Source organism: Oncorhynchus nerka, linkage group LG13 (genome assembly GCF_034236695.1).
Source record: "Oncorhynchus nerka isolate Pitt River linkage group LG13, Oner_Uvic_2.0, whole genome shotgun sequence".
In the NCBI taxonomy this organism is placed as follows: Eukaryota; Metazoa; Chordata; class Actinopteri; order Salmoniformes; family Salmonidae; genus Oncorhynchus; species Oncorhynchus nerka.
In genome coordinates this window covers 49,681,744-49,691,969 of record NC_088408.1, presented here as the reverse complement: position 1 = coordinate 49,691,969, position 10,226 = coordinate 49,681,744, and positions in this window count along the sequence as shown.

The window sequence follows — 10,226 nt, the reverse complement described above, 5'->3', positions numbered from 1 at the left end:
ACAAATATACATTATGTAATAAGCATTCAAATTAAGTAGACCTACGCTATGATATTACAGGTAACGGCCAAAATAAAGAAAACACTTTATTCATTGAAGGATACAAATTAAATGAAGGATATAGATTTTATTGAAAGCAGGTGCTTCCACACAGGTGTGGTTCCTGAATTAATTAGTTAAGCAATTAATGTCCCATCATGCTTAGGGTCATTTATAAAAATGCCCATTTGCCCATTGATTTGGCTGTTATGGCTAGAACAAGACATCTCAGTGACTTTGAAAGAGGGGTCTGAAGCATGCAAGTGTGTGTGTGTGTGTGTGTGTGTGTGTGTGTGTGTGTGTGTGTGTGTGTGTGTGTGTGTGTGTGTGTGTGTGTGTGTGTGTGTGTGTGTGTGTGTGTGTGTGTGTGTGTGTGTGTGTGTGTGTGTGTTTTCATTAAACGTTTTCCGTTTGGAGTAAATGGTTTATGGTGCAACAGAATGCAAAACGTTTTGCAACAGGATTGGCATAATGAATACATCCCTGATCTCAAACCAACTGAACACTTAAGGGAGATTACATTACATCCCTTTTCACTTGGTTGGTTTTGCACATATAAATGGACTCCCTAGAACAGGCATTTTGAGTGTATCCCAGAAAAAAAGAAAAAAGATTGTTGATGGTAAGTGGATGCTTCTTAACCTTCTGTGTACAACAACAACAAAAAAGTTGTAGCCCTCCAATAGAGTTCCAGTTATCTATGTGCATTGAAGCTGTTCTAGCGGCTCGTGGTGCCCCAACACCCTATTAAGACGCTATGTGTTTCCTTTATTTTGGCATTTACCTGTATATTAAAGTGGTGAGCTCTATTCTTGAAGTGATGTGAGATGGGCTTAAAAGCCTGCTATTTTCATTCTCCAGTCTCAGTCTGTCTTGAGAAGTCTATTAATACTATGTCTGGGTTTTATGAGACCGCTGGACGACAGTGGTAGCCTAGAGTAGTTGGTCTGAGATTCGATATTCGCCAGACATTCGGAACTTCAATAGTTAGCGAACAATTTGAGCTATATACCTCAGGTTATTTATGATGAGAAAAAAGTGTACAACATTGCACAGGTTTTAATATTTTCATAATCACACGGAAACGGTGGAGGCAGCCTGTAACACTGTCAATGTAACTAGTTAGGGACCGTCAACAAAGTGCATGATCACTATTTACAAATTTCAATACTTCTTCTACCAATAACATACCAACCTCATTTCAACTGTTGATCATTCCTAACAAAGAGAGGCATGATGCACATGCCTTTGGATTTCTCATAAAATAATTCCCAGTTATAACTACCATTCAAAAGTATGGGGTCTCTTGGAAATGTCCTTTTTTTTGAAAGAAAAGCACATTTTTTGTTGATTAAAATAACATCAAATTGATCAGAAATACAGTGTATACATTGTTAATGTTGTAAATGACTGTTGTAGTTGGAAACAGCTGATTTTTAATGGAGTATCTGCATAGGTGTACAGAGGCCCATTATCAGCAACCATCACTCCTGTGTTCCAATGGCACATTGCGTTAGCTAATCTAAGTTTGCTAATCCAAGAAGGCCAGCATACCGAAGTCGCCTCTTCACTGTTGACGTTGAGACTGGTGTTTTGCGGATACTATTTAATGAAGCTGCCAGTTGAGGACTTGTGAGGTGTCTGTTTCTCACACTAGACACTGTAATGTACTTGTCCTCTAGCTCAATTGTGCACCGGGGCCTCCCACTCCTCTTTCTATTCTGGTTAGAGCCAGTTTGCACTGTTCTGTGAAGGGAGTAGTACACAGCATTGTACGAGATCTTCAGTTTCTTGGAAATTTCTCGCATAGAATACACTTCATTTCTCAGAACAAGAATAGACTGAGGAGTTTCAGAAGAAAGTGCTTTGTTTCTGGACATTTTGAGCCTGGAATCAAACCCACAAATGCTGATGCTCCAGATACTCAACTAGTCTAAAGAAGGCCAGTTTTATTGCTTATTTAATCAGCATAACAGTTTTCAGCTGTGCTAACATAATTGCAAAAGGATTTTCTAATGATCCATTAGCCTTTTAAAATGATAAACTTGGATTAGCTAACACAACGTGCCATTGGAACACAGGAGTGATGGTTGCTGATAATGGGCCTCTGTACGCCTATGTAGATATTCAATAAAAAAATCTCCCGTTTCCAGCTACAATAGTAATTTACAATATTAACAATGTCTCACCACGCTGCACCTTGGTCCTCTTCTTTTAACGGCCGTGACAGAACTTCCCACCAACAACGGACCAAGCAGCGTGGTAAGGAGGAGCAGCGTGTCCAGGATTCATGGACTTGGGAGGAAATCCTGGACGGGAAAGGGCCCTGGAGGCAGGCTGGGGAATATCACTGTCCGAAAGAGGAACTGGAAGCAGCTAAAGCTGAACGGCGGCGATATGAGGAGGCTAACCATCGAAGCAGGCACGAGAGGCAGCCCCCCCCCAAAAAAAAAAATGGGTGGGGGCACATGGGGAGTGTGGCAGAGTTAGGATTCAGACCTGAGCTAACTCCCCGTGCTTACCGTGGCGAACATGTGACTGGTCAGGGAACATGTGACTGGTCAGGCACTGTGCTATGGGGTGATGCGCATGGTGTCTCGAGTGAGCATTCACAGGTCGGTGTGCTCTGTGCCAGCGTCCAGCATTTGCCTGGTGGAAGTGCTCATCCAGCCAGAATGGGTTGTGCCAGCTCTGCGCTCGAGACGCCTGTGTGCCTCCACGGCCCAGTGTATCCGGTGCCTCTGCCAAGGATAAAGCCTCCGGTATGTCTCCCCAGCCTGATGAGTCCTGTGCCTGCTCCCAGAGCCAGGCCTCCTGTGTGTCTCTCCATTCCAGTGATGTTCCATGGCAAGAAGCCTCCAGTGATGATCCATGGCATGAAGCCTCCAGTGATGATCTTGTAGGTTCATGCTCTACAACATCCGCAGAGTACGACCCTGCCTCACACAGGAAGCAGCGCAGGTCCTAATCCAGGCACTTGTCATCTCCCGTCTGGATTACTGCAACTCGCTGTTGGCTGGGCTCCCTGCCTGTGCCATTAAACCCCTACAACTCATCCAGAACGCCGCAGCCCATCTGGTGTTCAACCTTCCCAAGTTCTCTCACGTCACCCCGCTCCTCCGCTCTCTCCACTGGCTTCCAGTTGAAGCTCGCATCCGCTACAAGACCATGGTGCTTGCCTACGGAGCTGTGAGGGGAACGGCACCTCAGTACCTCCAGGCTCTGATCAGGCCCTACACCCAAACAAGGGCACTGCGTTCATCCACCTCTGGCCTGCTCGCCTCCCTACCACTGAGGAAGTACAGTTCCCGCGCAGCCCAGTCAAAACTGTTCGCTGCTCTGGCCCCCCAATGGTGGAACAAACTCCCTCACGACGCCAGGACAGCGGAGTCAATCACCACCTTCCGGAGACACCTGAAACCCCACCTCTTTCAGGAATACCTGCCTAGGATAGGATAAAGTAATCCTTCTCACCCCCCTTAAAAGATTTAGATGCACTATTGTAAAGTGGCTGTTCCACTGGATGTCTTAAGGTGAACGCACCAATTTGTAAGTCGCTCTGGATAAGAGCGTCTGCTAAATGACTTAAATGTAAATGTAAATGTAATGATCCATGGCACGAAGCCTCCAGTGATGGTCCATGGAAAGAAGCCTCCAGTGATGGTCCATGGCACGAAGCCTCCAGTGATGATCCATGGCACGAAGCCTCCAGTGATGATCCATGGCACAAAGCCTCCAGTGATGAGCCATGGCACGAAGCCTCCAGTGATGATCCATGGCACGAAGCCTCCAGTGATGATCCATGGCACGAAGCCTCCAGTGATGATCCATGGCACGAAGCATCCAGTGATGATCCATGGCACGAAGCCTCCAACGACGGCCTCCAGTCCGGAGCCTCCAGCAACGTCCTTCAGTCCGGAGCCTCCAGCGACGGCCTCCGGTCCGGAGCCTCCAGAGCTGGCCTGCAGTCCGGGCCCTCAGCGAGGGTGCCCAGTCCGGGGCCCGCAGCGAGGGTCCCCAGCCCGGGGCCCGCAGTGAGGGTCCCCAGCCCGGAGCTCGCAGCGAGGGTCCCCGCACCAGAGGTGCCACCAAAGTGGGGTGAGCCAGTGGGGTCTACGTCCCGCACCTGAGCCGCCACCGCGGATAGATGCCCACCCAGACCCTCCCCTATAGGTTCAGGTTTTGCGGCCGGAGTCCGCACCTTTGGGGGGGGGTAATGTCATGCCCTGACCTTAGAGATCCTTTTTTAAATTTATTTTAAAAATATATATATATATTTTTTTTTACCCCTTTTTCTCCCCAATTTCGTGGTATCCAATTGTTGTAGTAGCTACTATCTTGTCTCATCGCTACAACTCCCGTACAGGCTCGGGAGAGACGAAGGTTGAAAGTCATGCGTCCTCCGATACACAACCCAGCCAGCCGTACTGCTTCTTAACACAGCGCGCATCCAACCTATAAGCCAGCCACACCAATGTGTCGGAGGCTACACCGTGCACCTGGCAACCTTGGTTAGCGCGCACTGCGCCCGGCCCGCCACAGGAGTCGCTGGTGCGCGATGAGACAAGGACATCCCTACCGACCAAGCCCTCCCTAACCCGGACGACGCTAGGCCAATTGTGCGTCGCCCCACGGACCTCCTGGTCGCGGCCGGTTACGACAGAGCCTGGGCGCGAACCCAGGGACTCTGATGGCACAGCTGGCGCTGCAGTACAGCGCCCTTAACCACTGCGCCACCCGGGAGGCCCTAGAGATCCTTTTATGTCTCTATTTGGTTTGGTCAGGGTGTGATTTGGGGTGGGTATTCTATGTTCTATTATTTGTATTTCTATGTTTTGGCCGGGTAGGGTTCTCAATCAGGGACAGATGTCTATCGTTGTCTCTGATTGAGAACCATACTTAGGTAGCCCTTTTCCCACCTGTCTTTATGGGAAGTTGACTTTGTTATGACACATAGCCTTTAGCTTCACGGTTTGTTTTTTAGAGTTTATATTGTTTTGTAAGCTCACCACGCTGCACCTTGGTCCTCTTCATTCAAAGGCTGTGACAAATAGTGTATGCATGTGTATATATATACAGTACCAGTCAAAAGTTTGGACACACCTACTCATTGCAGATTTTTTTTACTTTATTTCTATTATTTTCTACATTGTAGAATAAGAGTGAAGACATCAAAACAATGAAATAACACATGTGGAATCATGTAGTAGCCAAGTGTTAAACATATCAAAATATATTTTATATTTGAGATTCTTCAAAGTAGTCACCCTTTGCCTTGATGACAGCCTTGCACACTCTTGGCATTCTCTCAACCGGCTTCATGAGGTATACATTTCAATTAACAGGTATGCCTTGTTAAGAGTTAATTTGTGGAATGCATTACATTCTTAATGCATTTGAGCCAATCAGTTGTGTTGTGACAAGGTAGGGCTGGTATACAGAACATAGCCCTATTTTGTAAAAAACAAAGTCCATATTGTGGCAAGAACAGCTAAAATTAGCAAAGAGAAACAACATTCCATCATTATTTTCAGACTTGAAGGTTAGTCAATCCGGAACATTTCATAGAACTTTGAAAGTTTCTTCAAACGCAGTTGCAAAAACCATCAAGTGCTATACTGAAACTGTCTCTCATGAGGACCGCCACAGGAAGACCCAGTTACCTCTGCTGCAGAGGATAAGTTCATTTGAGTTAACTGCACCTCAGATTGCAGTCCAAATAAATGCTTCACAGAGTTCAAGTAACAGACCCATCTCGACATCAACTGTTCAGAGGAGATTGTTTGACTCAGGCCTTCATGGTCGAATTGCTGCAAAGAAACCATTACTAAAGGACACCAATAATAAGAAGAGACTTGCTTGGGCCAAGAAACACGAGCAATGGACATTAGACCGGTGGTCCTTTGGTCTGATGAGTCCAAATTTTTAGTTACAACCACCATGTCTTTGTGAGACGCAGAGTATGTGGACAGATGATCTCCGCATGTTTGATTCCCACCGCGAAGCATGGAGGAGGAGGTGTGATGATGTGGGGATGCTTTGCTGGTGACACTGTCTGTGATTTATTTAGAATTCAAGGCACACTTAACCAGCATTTCACCACAGCATTCTGCAGCAATATGCAGAATGCATATTTACGCTTAGTGGGACTAATGAAGGTTTACGCTTAGTGGGACTATCCTTCGTTTTTCAACAGGACAATGACCCAACACACCTCCAGGCTGTGTAAGGGCTATTTGACCAAGAAGGAGAGTGATGGAGTGCTGCATTAGATGACCTGGCCTCCACAATCACCCGACCGCAAACTAATTGAGATGGTTTGGGATGAGTTGGACAGTAGTAGCTCTATTACGAGGCGCCTCAGTCTTCATAGTAGGTAAGTAATGTAATGTACTGTGTTTTCAGTGAAGTTAAGGCTTCTGTTTGTAGTAATCCCCAAATTATTGAAACTGCAAAACCTCTCTACCTGTCCTCAATTGAGGGCCAACTGAGGGTATGAAATCAGCCTTCTTTCTGAAGTCAAAGAGGACCTCCTTTGCATTCTTCACACAGTGATTTGCAATGTTTCAACCTAATGTATTTTTTGTGTCTTTTGTGAATGGTGTATAACTATTTAATATCATTGCTTGCATTGCTTACTACATGTTATTTACCCATTTGTGATGCATCTTTATTTCTTACTTTATTCCACGTTCCCAGACACTATGCTGATAATCAATGTTACACTGGAAACCTGACTCAGTCATTCTTCCCCTCTGTCCTAACTTATCCCTTAAGTCTGTAGCTTGCCAGCACTAGAGCCTATTTCTGTCATTCTTCAATAACTGTTTTGATAAATCAGTATGTTCATTGGCATCAAATACGATTTATTTGGATCAATAGAAAGACAGAAAATAGATCTATTCCCGCCGGTGAAATGATGGCACACATTTATCAACACAACATTAGCCAACTTCTGGAGTCTACACAGAATAACTAATAGAAAAGCTGAAACACAAACCTTTTCATATTCAAACTACAGAAGGACTTGAAAGAGTAATATACCACTAGAAATTGCATTTAAATAATTATTTAAATTGAACAAAACACATTTAACCAAACTACAGAATTCCAGCAGCACACTAAAAACACATCACAACACATCACAGAAACTCAATTGCAAATGAGAGTGAGTTATGGTTATACACTCTTAGGAAAACGGGTGTTAAGTAGAACATTTTAAAACTACCCAAGGACAATTAGTTGTATGCACAGAGCATCATGGGTAATGTTGAGATGACCAGTTGAACTTATTCCTGCCTCCCGTCACATCATTATTGAATTGTTATAACAAGACATAACACATCAAATTATAATTAAAAACAGGTTGATATTTCTTTTGTTGAAAATAGGAAAATAAATACTGGTCTGGGGTTGGGTGTGTGAAGGGAGGTGGTTGCAACAAGGTCACAGGTCAATGAGGTGTAAACAAGGTATGAAAACAAATACATGAAACAATTACTCAATCAAATACATTTTATAAAGCCCTTTTTACATCAGCAGTTGTCACAAAGTCATATACAGAAACCCAGCCTAAAACCCCAAAGAGCGAGCAATGCAGATGAAGAAGCACAGTAGCTAGGAAAAACTCAGTTGAAAGGAATCTAAAGCGTAGCTAGGCTCCGAGGGGTGGCCAATGCTCTAGCTAGCTGTGGACATTTTAAGAGTTCATGGTTATTAAGGTCAGATCATTATTCAACACGTTCAAACATTCATAGATGACCAGCAGGGTCGAATAGTAGCCACAGAGGTTATAGACCGTACAACAGTTCAATATCTCAGGAGTAGATGTCAATTGACTTTCAAATCGGAGCAGTCAGAGGTTGAGACAGCAAGTCTGAGAGAGAGAGAAATAGAGAGAGGGTTGAATCAGCAGGTCCTGGAGGTAGCAGGTTCCATAGTAACGAGCAGAACAGCAGAACTGGATTAGCATCACGACCAGGTGGACTAGGGGCAGGGGCAGCCAGGAGTCGTCAGGCCAGGTAGTCCTGAGGCATGGTCCTAGGGCTCAGGTCCTCTGTGTGGGGAGACATAAATAGAAACAGAGAGATAGAGGGGGATCAGCAGGAGCATGCCTAAGATCACAAAGTACACAAGATAGGACAGACTGACCCTTGCCCTCCGGCACATAGGCTACTGCAGCATAGATACTGGGGACTGAGACGGGCGGTTGGGCGACACTGTGGCCTCGTCCAAAATTACTACCGTGAGACAAGGCCGAGTATAGCCCAGGAAGATCTCCCCCACCACACTAGCCTTAGGGGGGGCGTAACACTGGAGGAAGATTGTCAGTGACTCAACCCACCCAAGGGAGTTGAGTGTAGTAAACAAAGCCTGGCATGACATGATGCACCCTCATAGGGACAGCATGGAAGAGCCTGAACAAGCCGTAATAGAGGAAGAGAATTCCAGGACATCGTGGGGAGCCGGCCAGGCAGAGACAGAGACAACAAGGGTGGTTCCTCTCACCAGTGACTTGCCATTCACCTTCGCACCCCTGAGCCAGACTAGACTCAATCATAGGACCTACTGAAGAGATGAGTCTTCAGTAAAGACTTAAAGGTTGAGACCAAGTCTGCTTCTCTCACATGGATTGGCAGACCCTTCCCTAAAAGTGACCCTCTATAGGAGAAAGCCTCCAGAAGTTTCCTTCAAAATTATAGAGACAATAAGGAGGCCTGAGTCTTGTGACCGTAGTGTACGTGTAGTGTACATGTACGCATGGCAGGACCAAATCAGGGCGATAAGAGAAAGGAGAAAGTCAATGCAATGATTTATAGGTTAACAGTAAAACCTTGAAATAAGCACTGGCTTTAACAGGAAGCCAGAGGCTAGCACTGGACTAATGTCTTTTTTTTTAAAGAAATGGGAGACTGGGGGAAGAGTGGAGGGTAACATTCAGTGAGGGGAAAAAAGTATTTGATCCCCTGCTGATTTTGTATGTTTGCCCACTGACAAAGAAATGATCAGTCTAAATTTTAATAGTAGATTTATTTGAACAGTGAGAGACAGAATAACAACAAAAAAATCCAGAAAAACGCATGTCAAAAATGTTATAAATTAATTTGCATTTTAATGAGGGAAATAAGTATTTGACCCCCTCTCAATCAGAAAGATTTCTGGCTCCCAGGTGTCTTTTATACAGGTAATGAGCTGAGATTAGGAGCACACTCTTAAAAGGAGTGCTCCTAATCTCAGTTTGTTACCTGTATAAAAGACACCTGTCCACAGAAGCAATCAATCAATCAGATTCCAAACTCTCCACCATGGCCAAGAACAAAGAGCTCTCGAAGGATGTCAGGGACAGGATTGTAGACCTACACACGGCTGGAATGGGCTACAAGACCATCGCCAAGCAGTTTGGTGAGAAGGTGACAACAGTTGGTGCGATTATTTGCAAATGGAAGAAACACCAAAGAACTGTCAATCTCCCTCGGCCTGGGGCTCCATGCAAGATCTCACCTCGTGGAGTTGCAATGATCATGCGAACGGTGAGGAATCAGCTCAGAACTACACGAGAGGATCTTATCAATGATCTCAAGGCAGCTGGGACCATAGTCACCAAGAAAACAATTGGTAACACACTACACTGTGAAGGACTGAACGCCCTCAAGGTCCCCCTGCTCAAGAAAGCACATATACATGCCCGTCTGAAGTTTGCCAATGAACATCTGAATGATTCAGAGGACAACTGGGTGAAAGTGTTGTGGTCAGATGAGACCAAAATGGAGCTCTTTGGCATCAACTTAACTCACCGTGTTTGGAGGAGGAGGAATGCTGCCTATGACCGCAAGAACACCATCGCTACCGTCAAACATGGAGGTGGAAACGTTATGCATTGGGGGTGTTTTTCTGCTAAGGGGACAGGACAACTTCACCGCATCAAAGGGACGATGGACGGGGCCATGTACCGTCAAATCTTGGGTGAGAACCTCCTTCCCTCAGCCAGGGCATTGAAAATGGTTTGTGGATGGGTATTCCAGCATGATAATGACCCAAAACACACGGCCAAGGCAACAAAGGAGTGGCTCAAGAAGAAGCACATTAAGGTCCTGGAGTGGCCTAGCCAGACCTTAATCCCATAGACAATCTGTGGAGGGAGCTGAAGGTTCGAGTTGCCAAACGTCAGCCTCGAAACCTTAATGACT